We start from the raw sequence: 10,891 nt of genomic DNA, 5'->3' as shown, positions 1-10,891 counted from the left end.
TTCTTTTAGCTTTGGTTTCTCTCTGTCTTCTGGCTCACAGGCACCTGCTTCCTCGGGGCCCATGGGGTACTCAACCCCTTGCTCTGCCCCAGGCCCCACCCCCACCAGACCCCTTCCCCCAAACCTTCACCCCAGCCCTGCTCTTCCCGCCCTGCTTTGCCCCGCCCCACCTCTTTCTGCCCAGTCCCGTCCCCCTCCCCCAAGTGTGCCCTGTCCATGCTCCTTCCCCCTCCCCCCAGTGCCTCCTGCACACCAGGGGACAGCTGATCACAGCAGGTGGAAGGTGCTGGGAGGGTGGGGGAGGTGCTGATTGCCGGGGCTGCTGGCGGATAGGAAGCACTGTGGGATTGGGGGGGAGCTGGCTACTAAGCACCCACTAATTTTTTTCTGTGTGTGCTCCAGCCCTGGAGCACCCACAGAGACAGCACCTCTGCTCTGGCTGCCCTCTCCCATCGCCCTGTTTCTCTCCATTTACCCACAGACTTTCTGTTTCTTTCAGTCTCTCCTCTGCCTCTCAACTGTTCTCTGCCTTCACTCCCTCCCCCCGGGAAAGTGGAAGGTGGTGGCCCCTTCCCCATGGGGGAGTGGCAGGGCGGCTCCAGGCACCAGCACGTCAAGCCCGTGCCTGGGGTGGCAAGCCAAGGGGGGCGCTCTGCCAGTCGCCGTGAGGGCGGCAGGCAGGCTGCCTTTGGCGGCGTGCCTGCGGAAGGTCCGCTGGTTCTGTGGCTTCAGGACCTCCCGCAGGCTGCCCCCGAATTCGCAGGACTGGGGATCTCCCACAGGCAAGCCACCGAAGGCAGCCTGCCTGCCATGCTTGGGGCAGCAAAATACCTAGAGCCGCCCCTGGGGGGGGTGGGGCTACCTCCTCTCCATAGATCATTGACAATGAGTTCACCCTGAACACACCGTAAATTATATAACCCCATACAGGGTCAAGCCCTTTACCCATATTTACAAGAGGATGAGAACCACTGGAATACTCCCTATATTATAGAACTTCAGTGGAAATGAAGGTTAAACCAGAAGATTATGTTTTGACATCAAGATATCAGACTACTGGATGAATTTAAGAAAAATCTTTTTAAGAGAAAACAGAAGTGAACAACCCTGAAGATGAAATATCAGACAAATGAAATAGATGTGAGAGTCATGAAGGAACAACGTAAATAGAAGCTGATCTCACTGAGTCATAGGCTTGAAAAGATATTCAGCACAAAGCTGTCAGTATCAAGAGAACAGATCTCAGGAGAGATCCTAAGACGGGGGTGGACAAACTTTTTGGCCTGAGGGACACATCTGGGTGGGGAAATTACATGCAGGGCCATGAATGTAGGGCTGCGGCAAGGATTTGGGGTGCAGGAGGGGTGTGAGGTGCAGGAGGGAGTTCAGGGCAGGGGGTTGGGGTGCAGGAGGGGTGCGAGAGGGGCTGAGGGCAGGGGGTTGCAGGGCAGGGAGGGGTGCAGAGTGTGGGAGGGGTCTCGAGGCAGAGGCTTTGAGTGCAGGCTGCAGGAGGGGGTGCAGGGCAGGGGGTTGGGGTGCAGGAGGGGTGCAGCAGGGGGCTCAGGGCAGGAGGCTGGGGTTTGGGGTTCAGGAAGGGTTTGGGGTGCAGGAGGGGTTCGGGTGTGGGCTCTGGCTGGTGCTGCTTACCTTGAGCGGCTCTAGGGTGGCAGTAGTGCGCAGGCTCCCTGCCTCCCCTGGCCCTGCGCTGCTCCCAGAAGCAGATGGCACCACGTCCCTGTGGCCCCTGGGGGAGGGGAGAGCAGAGGGCTCCGTGCGCTGCCTTCACCTGCGGGTATCTTCGCTGAAACTCCAATTGGCAGCAGTTCCCCATTCCTGGCCAAAGGGAGCTGCGGGGGGTGGTGCCTGCAGGCAAGGGCAGCGCATAGAGCCATCTGCCTCCCCCCTGCCCCCAAAGGCCACAGGAATGTGGTGCCAGCTGCTTCTGGGAGCAGCGTGGGGCCAGGGCAGGGAGGTAGCCTGCCTTAGCCCCGCTGCGCCATGGGACTGGCAATCCCGCTGGCCAAATCTGGCCTGCGGGCCGTAGCTTGCTCACCCATGCCCTAAAAGATTCATTGATCGGATTGATGTTAAAAACAGAATAGGAAAAAATAGAGAGCCAATAAATAATGTGGAAGAGTTTCAGCACTACTGGATGGAAACCTGGTCTGATGAAGTAAAACATAATCAGACAGCGGACTGGATGAAAAATTTGAGAGAAAAATGTAAAAAACACAGATTAGAGGAATACAAAGGAATATATAAGAAAGAAATAGATGAAAGCACTCAGACTGGATGGGATACATGGATTCTAGCTGAAATACCTAACAATTTTCAATGATTGTTTACTTGAACAACTCAGTAACTGTTTGAAGAATGGATGTCCAAGGTGGATGGTGACAGGGAGAACCATCCTCAGACAAAAAAAGAAAGAAGGCTGCAATGATCCTAGGAATTATAGACCGATCCCGTGTTTACCAAGTATGTGGAAACTTCTAAGAGTAATTCTGGCAAAGAAGATCTGGATGGTGTTAGCTCACAATGGAATGCTACCTCCTGAGCATGAATGTTGCACAGTAAACATGAAAGGGACAAAAGACCATCTCAGGCTGAATAGGAAGATCACAGGAGGTGAAAAACAAAGAAAGAAAAACTTAGAGGTGGGGTGGATAAACTACGAAAAAGCATATGACAGAGTCCTACATTCGTGGATCATTGAGACACTTAAAATGCACAAGGTTCATCCAGAGATAATTTCCTTTCTGTAGCAATTTATGGTTAACTGGAACACTCAACTCTTTCTAGAAGGGACTCTCATGAATGAAGTCCAAATTAAAAGCGGAATTTTTCAAGGTGATTCCTTATCATCAGTGCTGTTCATGGTAGTGATGCTGCTGCTGCCATGGATACTCCTTGAAATAAACTGTGGTTATCATATCAGCAAAGAGCAACAACCAGTCAACCATTTGTTACCTATGGATGATCTGAAACTATAAGGATGATCATAAAAATCAGAGATTGATGATATATAGAGAAGTTTGGTGGAGATATAAAGCTATGGGTTGGGTTGGCTAAATGTGCATTGGGTATCTGTAAAGAGGGGCACACTGGTACAATCAGATGGCATACAAGTTAATGAAGGTACTATCTAAAGTATTTCTCAGGTTGGTCCCTACGTGTACCTTGAACTCGGGGAACTGTTGGGGTTACAACATAAGGTAAGTCAAAGATGGAGTGAGGAAAGAATATTAAAAGGTAAATAAGAATTACTCTAAGGACAAACCTCAAAAAAATTGATCCAAGCCATTAATACATGGGCAATACCAGCAATATGGGTACACTACCAGAGAGATTAAGTGGAATCAAGAGGCAAAGAAAAAAACTGAGACCCAAACAAGAAGGCTCTAAGCAATCCATAGAAGAATGAATATCAATCAAGACATGGACAGGACATACATCTAATGGCATGATGGAGGAAAAGGTGTGCTATATGTGGACAGCGCTATTGACAATGAAGACTATAATATCAATATATACAAGAAGTAAGCCAGAGTAAAAGATCATCTGGTCATGATAACTAGTAATGGATGAAATACATCCCAGCCCAAGAAAGCATAAAAGAAAGGAAATACATCCCAGCCAAAGAAAGACTTGAAAGATTTACACAGAAGTCAATGCACTGACAGTGGTGGGGAGAGATCAGACCTATTAGTGATCAAAGATTAACAATCCTCATGCCTGGAGGATATCTCAAAAGAGAAACAGAGAACATCCTCAGGAATGCACAAGAACAGTCTTTAAGGCTTTGGCCTGGTCTATACTACGCGTTTAAACCGATTTTAGCAGCGTTAAACCGATTTAACGCCGCATCCGTCCACACTACGGGGCCCTTTATATCGATATAAAGGGCTCTTTACATCGGTTTCTCAAGTCCTCAAGGCAATCAATCATTAAAAAACGCTGCTTTTAACACGTTTATATTTACAAAGGTACACATCACCAGAGGTCGCTTCACTGTCTGGGCTAGTGGCTTGGGGGCTGGGAGGGTAATTCTGTCTGGGTCACAAAGCTCCTGGCTGTGGGGCTACCGGGTGCTGTGCTCTACAAGGTCATCGTCATCTCTCCTTCCTCCTCCTCCTCCTCTCATCTTCCCCTCTGCAGATCCTCAGCATGGTTAGATTACAACCCACACTCGGAATACAGACAGGTGGGTAGTGGTGGCGCAGCCCCAAAATTGCATGAGTCAGCAGAAGCGGCTGTTTTCGGCCCGCCGGACCTTCTGTTTGCTTCTTTTGGTTTTCTGGTAGTGTCTGGAGCTCCTTAACTTCACTCTGACTGCACTGAATCCCTGGTGTGGCCTTTCCATCATAGCTTGAAATTTTTCAAATATTTTTTCATTTTCGTCTTTTTGGAACGGGTTTCTGTTAGCACAGAATCTCTCCCTATATAGTGATCAGATCCAGTACCTCCGTGCGGTCCATGTGGAGCTCTTTTTCGATCTCGGAGACTGCATTGCTACCTGTGCTGATGAGCTCTGTGTGGTCACCTGTGCTGATCAGAGCTCCACACTGGGCAAACAGGAATGAAATTCAAAATTCGGGCTTTTCCTGTATACCTGGCCACTGCATCCAAGTTCAGATTGCTGTCCAAGCGGTCACAGTGGAGCACTGTGGATACCGCCGGAGGCCAATCCCATCGATTTGCAGCACACATAACCCTAATCTTGATGGTAATACGATTTAGCGCTACTCTCTCGTCAGGAGGATACAGGAAATTCCAAGGGGCGGGGGAGACTGCGGGAACTATGGGATAGCTACGGGATAGCTACCCACAGTGCAATGCTCCAGAAATCGATGCTAGCCTTGGACCATGGACGCACACCATCGAATTAATGTGGTTAGTGTCGCCGCGTGCACTCGACTTTATACAATCTGTTTTACAAAACCGCTTTATGTAAAATCGGAATAATCCTGTAGTGTAGACGTACCCTTAATTACGTTCAAAACAAAACTGACCAATGGGACTGCTCCCCAAACGCAGAATGTTTTCAGAAAAGGAAAAGACTGTGGAATATGTGTTGAGCTCCAGCAGGAGCCTGGCTGGGAGAGAATATGTGAACAGACAAAATGTGTGTCTGCATTGGAGCCTCTGTGGCAAGTGTGGTATTATGACCACCAAATTAAGAGCACTGTAGAAAATGAAGAGGCTAAGTTTATTTGGAATCTGACAAGTGTCACAGACTGAATGGTGCACACAAATTGGCTGAACATCATGGTTTTAGGAAAAAAGACAGACAAGACCATGTTAATTGATATTGCCATATCAACAGACAGAAACAAAACAAAAAAGGAAGCGAAGATAGCAATGTATGAAGAACTCTACCACGAGATGGAACAATTATGGAAAACTAGAACAAAGATGATCTCAATGATTATTAAATTATTTGGAGTGATCTTAAGGGTCTGAATGAGCAGCTGAAGTTAGGAGTGCAAGGCATCGTGTTTGGTGACCTCCAGAAGATACCATCCTAGGCATTGTGAGAATTTTAAGGAAAGTCAAAGGAGAATAAATGCACTTGAGCACCTAAAATGCAAGAATTCTGCAGAGGGTTTAACAAAACTCTTGACTACCCAAAACTAAGGCGTTGGCTTGTGCTCAGGATTTATTGGTGATTCATGCGGATAAACTTTAGACAGTAGCTTCCCCCTTTTTATGCTTAAAAACCTTGCATGCTGTTAACGCTGTTTAAAAAAATTCCCCTGATGTAATTCTGAGGGATAATAATAATGTAATATATATTGCATATTTGGAAAATCTTACTCACTAAATGCAAACAGGAAGCTTTCCAGGCAAATGTGACCGATTCCTTAATGTTCTGCAGAATCTAGGCTTGAAAATAAAAGCTTCTAACCAGTATTGAAAAGAAATCTTTAAAAATGTGAACACATACTGCAGCCACTGGCTGGTCTGAAAGTAGGTGCCATTATTACCCTTTTAGGTTGTAGGGGGAGCTCTCTTCATTCTAGATCATTTCCGCAGCAAAAGCCAGTGGAGGGGCAGCTACAATACCCCTACTGAATCCTCTCTGGATTCTCTGTACTTTTGGGCCAGACTACCTAATTTCTTGCTTTTGGTTGGAGACTTTGGTTTACCTGATCTGATATCTGACCTCCTTAGAATGTGTCTCCAACTTCTGGCCAGTTGCCAAGCTGGGTGGGGCCAGTATATGATACTCCATATCTCTGTGGTATTGGGAACTGTACCTTTAAGTGGCTTAGCTTTGGAAATAAGGAATCTGAGGAGGGGTGCTGCAGAAGCCCATGTTCTGTCATGCAGAGGCAGTTGGAACTGGTCACAGAATAACCAGTATCTCTTTCAAACACCTTGGCCTTAGACCAATTCCTGAATATCATAATCCCCTTTTTCTGCTAGCCAATTAGTGCCTTCCTTGTTCTCAGTTCCTCCCTTGTTTGCCAATGAGAGACAGTAGAAGTATGGTTCGATGATTCAGGTGCTTGTCTAGGACTTGTGGAACATGGGTTCACGTCCCTGCTCCACCACAGGGTGGTGTGTGACCTTAGGCTTCAGTTCCTTATCTGTAAAGTGTAGATAATAGTGAACCCTATATCACAAGTGTATTGTGAGGATATAATAAACACATCAGAAATTTGTGAGATGTTCAGATACCATGAAAATGAGGGTCATAGGGGCACGTAGGAGATAGAATGGAATACGACTAGAACATCAACAATTCGTCTGGGTGCCGGGACAGGCCTATGACCTACTTAACCATTGGATGGCTAAGCCAAGGTCAGGCCCAGGGTGCTCCTGCTTTGTTGCCAGCTCCAGCCACCTCTTTCTCTTACCCAACTCCAGCTGTTCCCTCCCCACTCCTAAAGAAAGGAAGAGAATATACTTAGTTTCTTAGCCTTCTCCACGGAAGGCTGCAACATCCCTGGATATCTGCTGACCTTTCCAAAATTAGAGGACATGGCTAAAGTGATTCATCAAGATGGTCTAAAGAAGGTGGAGGGACAATATTCTGCCAGGGCAACACAACAGACTGTGAGATTCAACAGGCAATGGAGGATAATCCATCTGGAATTCACAGGGATCTATGTGAACTGTTTGAATGAGTCATCCAAAGAACCAGACAGACTCTGGCGAATCTAATTCTTAGGAATGCCTCAGGAACTCGTAAATACCAATATGATAGGCATAATGCAATGTGGACTATTAGATGGCTAGAACTATGTAGTAGAGTGTACTACATTGACTACTGTGTGCTGCAGAAGGATTTTTCAGATTTTTTGGTTTTCTGTTACTATTGTCTCACTCAAAGCCAGAGAGATGTCTAAGTAGGAAGAGGGTAGAAAGTAAGAAACACTCTGGGTCTCCTTTTAGGAAGTGGGACAGGAAGTTCCAAGAGGTAGTTGAGGAAACTAAAACAGTTGAGGCCTGCCCTGGGTGTGGAGTGATTGTGGCTATTATCTTATGTCTCCAGTAGAGCTGCAGTTCTGTTCAAACTGATATGGCTGAGACTCAAGGTTCTGTGGTTGATCCTACACAAGGAATGGAGAAGGGCAGAACCCATGAACTCCTCTTGAGGTACTGGAGAATTGGTGCTGTAAATGGAGCAGTGAAGTGATGTAATGAGGTGCCTACTGATAGAAGAGGATTTAAGGCCTCTTTGGAGAGAAGAGTCTGCCATGGCTGCTGCATCTGAGAGGAGGACAGATCCTGGGAGAGGGCCTGAGACAGCTGTAGCAGGTTTGAAAAGCCACTGTTCAGAATTAATAGATTTGGTGGGTCAGGAGAGAAAATGATTTGCAAAACAAGCAAGAAGTATGCATAGGAGAGATATTTAGACTGTAAGCTCTGTGGAAAGCAGGGACTGTTTTTTTTGTTCTGCGTAGCACAATGGGTTCCTGGTCTATGATTGGAGCTCCTAGATGCCACCACAATACAGATAATAAATAAATAACAATTCCAATGGTGTGTGAGTGTCCATGTGTGAGTGGGTGAATAGAAGGTCTGGCTGTGTGAGAAAGTGTTCAGGAATGACACAGAGAAAGAGTGTTGAGAAATACTGTGGAATAGGCAGTGGTGGATTTGTGCATATTGGTGTCTAAACCATATGTATGGTGTACAGTAATATTTGGCTAGTAGATTTTTCTAGGAAATTTTGCAAGAGTGATGGAGTCATGCTCTCACATCTGACTTTTTGTGATTATCTGTACGGATATTCAAATAATTTTGCCTGTCTCTCTGACACGGCTAAGCATTAGGTGTGAAGTACAAATGCTTACGTCCTTGTGTAATGGTTTGAGTCCATAGGTTACCATTTTATCCAGCCTCTGAGCTGGATGAGTTGAGTTTATGCAGTTGACTGTGGGGGGAAAGGGAAGGAAGTGATGGTGGAATCTTTGAGGCAATATCTTAAAAAAAAAAAAAAAAAAAAAGTCCAGTCTTCTCTGCATGGATATAAAATTCCCCATAGTACTTTTTATAAGCTGAGGTTTGTTCAGTGTCTTGGTCACACATTTCTCTATTCTTAATGTTTTGCAGTGTATTTTGGGCCACTTTACTGCTCCCCTTTACCCCAGAAGCAGTTGCATTTCCATGCTGCTGCATAAGTATTGTTTGTAAAGCACTTCAGCTGCCTTTCAGATAAAAGAGTTCATATAAATATAAAATATTAATGAATATTAACAAATATACTATCTTTAGGTAAGTTTAAAATTAATAATTACACGATGATCATCCTTTAACAGGACCATCCAATATTTCAGTATTGTACTATTCCAGTTCAGTGCATTGCAGAGGATCTCTACTGCATTTGTATTGACTGGCTTCCCTCTGTCATATTGTTTAGCAACAGCAAACAGCTTTCTGCCAGAGTGATGATACTGCATATAACTTGATCATTTTACCACTTGTCCAGTGTCATAAACCAAATTTTATAAACTCTGTACCAATAAAGGAAACTTATGGGATATTCTTTATGGAAGTTGGCTTCTGTAGCACTGTGGCTTGTTTGTACCTAAATTATCAGAAGTTTGGCAAGACAAAAAAAGGTGTTAGGGTGAGTCTCCGTCTTACGTTATGATAGATATTCTGGCTGTGGCAGGCAGAGGCTCTCCAGTGGTGAATGTGTATACAAAGGGCTAGGAGACAAGAGCTGGTGGCTGGATATGTTTTGCTTAAGTAGTATTTGAGGAGATCATGTTGATAAGGTATGGAACTACAAGAGAAATCATGACAGGTTTCAGAGTAGTAGCCATGTTAGTCTGTATCTGCAAAAAGAATAGGAGTACTTCTGGCACCTTAGAGACTAACAAATTTATTGTAGCATATTTGTTAGTCTCTAAGAGAAATCATGAAACCCCTGGGGACAGATAATGTTAAAAGTTTTCAGACCATAGGATAACAGAACATCCTAGCTGTCATTGGGGCACTGTCTATTTATGTATACTATGTTTTATTTTATTTTATGATTTACATTTTCGTTATTTAGACTGATTAAATTTATTTGACAGTCTAAATTTTCAAAGGTTGCACTGCGATGTAGTCATCCACCTTCAATTAAATGGTCTGATCCTACAATCCCTGCCCAGGGAACACTCACTCCCATTGTGAGGAATGGAAGTTTTCCCTGGACAGTGACTGCAGGATGAAGCCACAAATCAATGTAACTCTTAAGTCACTGTGCAATGTTTGAATGTATACCCACCATTTCTGGCTGAGTCAAATGCCATTCTATTTATAGTAATAAAAACACTCGCTGAAATAAGCCAAACACTTTTTTTTCCTAAAGAAAGAATTATTGCTTATTATTTTATAAAGAATGGGTGAAGGGAGACACCAAGCATACAGACAGAAGAATAAGTCAGAAGGAAGGAATGGTCCTACTTTCCTATAGAAGACCAGGTAAAGTGCCATGCTCTGTCATAGAATCATAGAAGATTAGGGTTGGAAGAGACTTCAGGAAATCATCTAGTCTAACCCCCTGCTCAAAGCAGGACCAACTCCAACTAAATCATTCCAGCCAGGGCTTTGTCAAGCCGGGCCTTAAAAACCTCTAAAGAACGAGATTCCACCACCTCCCTAGGTAATCCATTTCAGTGCTTCACCTCCCTCCTAGTGAAATAGTTTTTCCTAATATCCAACCCAGACCTCCCACACTACAACTTGAGACCATTGCTGCTGCTTCTGCCATCTGCCACCACTGAGAACAGCCTAGCTCCATCCTCTTTGGAACCCCCCTTCAGCAGGTAGTTGAAGCTGCTATCAAATCCCCAATCACTCTTCTCTTCTGCAGACTAAATAAGCCCAGTTCCTCAGCCTCTCCTCATAAATCAGGTGCCCAGCCCCCTAATAATGTCGACTGCCCTGTTGGACTCTCTCCAATTTGTCCACATCCTTCTGAGTGGGGTCCCCAACTGGACACAATACTCCAGATGTGCCCACTGTGCCACATAGAGCGGAATAATCTCTTCCCAATCTGCTGGCAATGCTCTACTAATGCAGCCCAAATGCGTTAGCCTTCTTGGCAACAAGGGCACACTGTTGACTCATAGCAAGCTTCTCATCACTGTAATCCCCATCCTATCTGCAGAACTGGCCGCTTAGCCAGTCAGTCCCCAGCCTGTAGCAGTGCATGGAACTCCATCCTAAGTGCAGGACTCTGCACTGTCCTTGTTGAACCCATCAGATTCTTTGGCCCATCCTCCAATTTGTCTAGGTCACTCTGGACCTATACTTGCCCTCCAGCGTATCTACCTCTCCCCGAGTTTAGTGTCATCCACAAACTGGCTGAGGGTGAATCCATCCCATTATCCAGACATTAATGAAGATGTTCAAAACCGGTTCAAAGACAGACCTTTGGGGCAAT

The sequence above is a fragment of the Chelonoidis abingdonii genome, chromosome 4 (genome assembly GCF_003597395.2).
Source record: "Chelonoidis abingdonii isolate Lonesome George chromosome 4, CheloAbing_2.0, whole genome shotgun sequence".
In the NCBI taxonomy this organism is placed as follows: Eukaryota; Metazoa; Chordata; order Testudines; family Testudinidae; genus Chelonoidis; species Chelonoidis abingdonii.
This window is presented reverse-complemented; position numbering follows the sequence as displayed.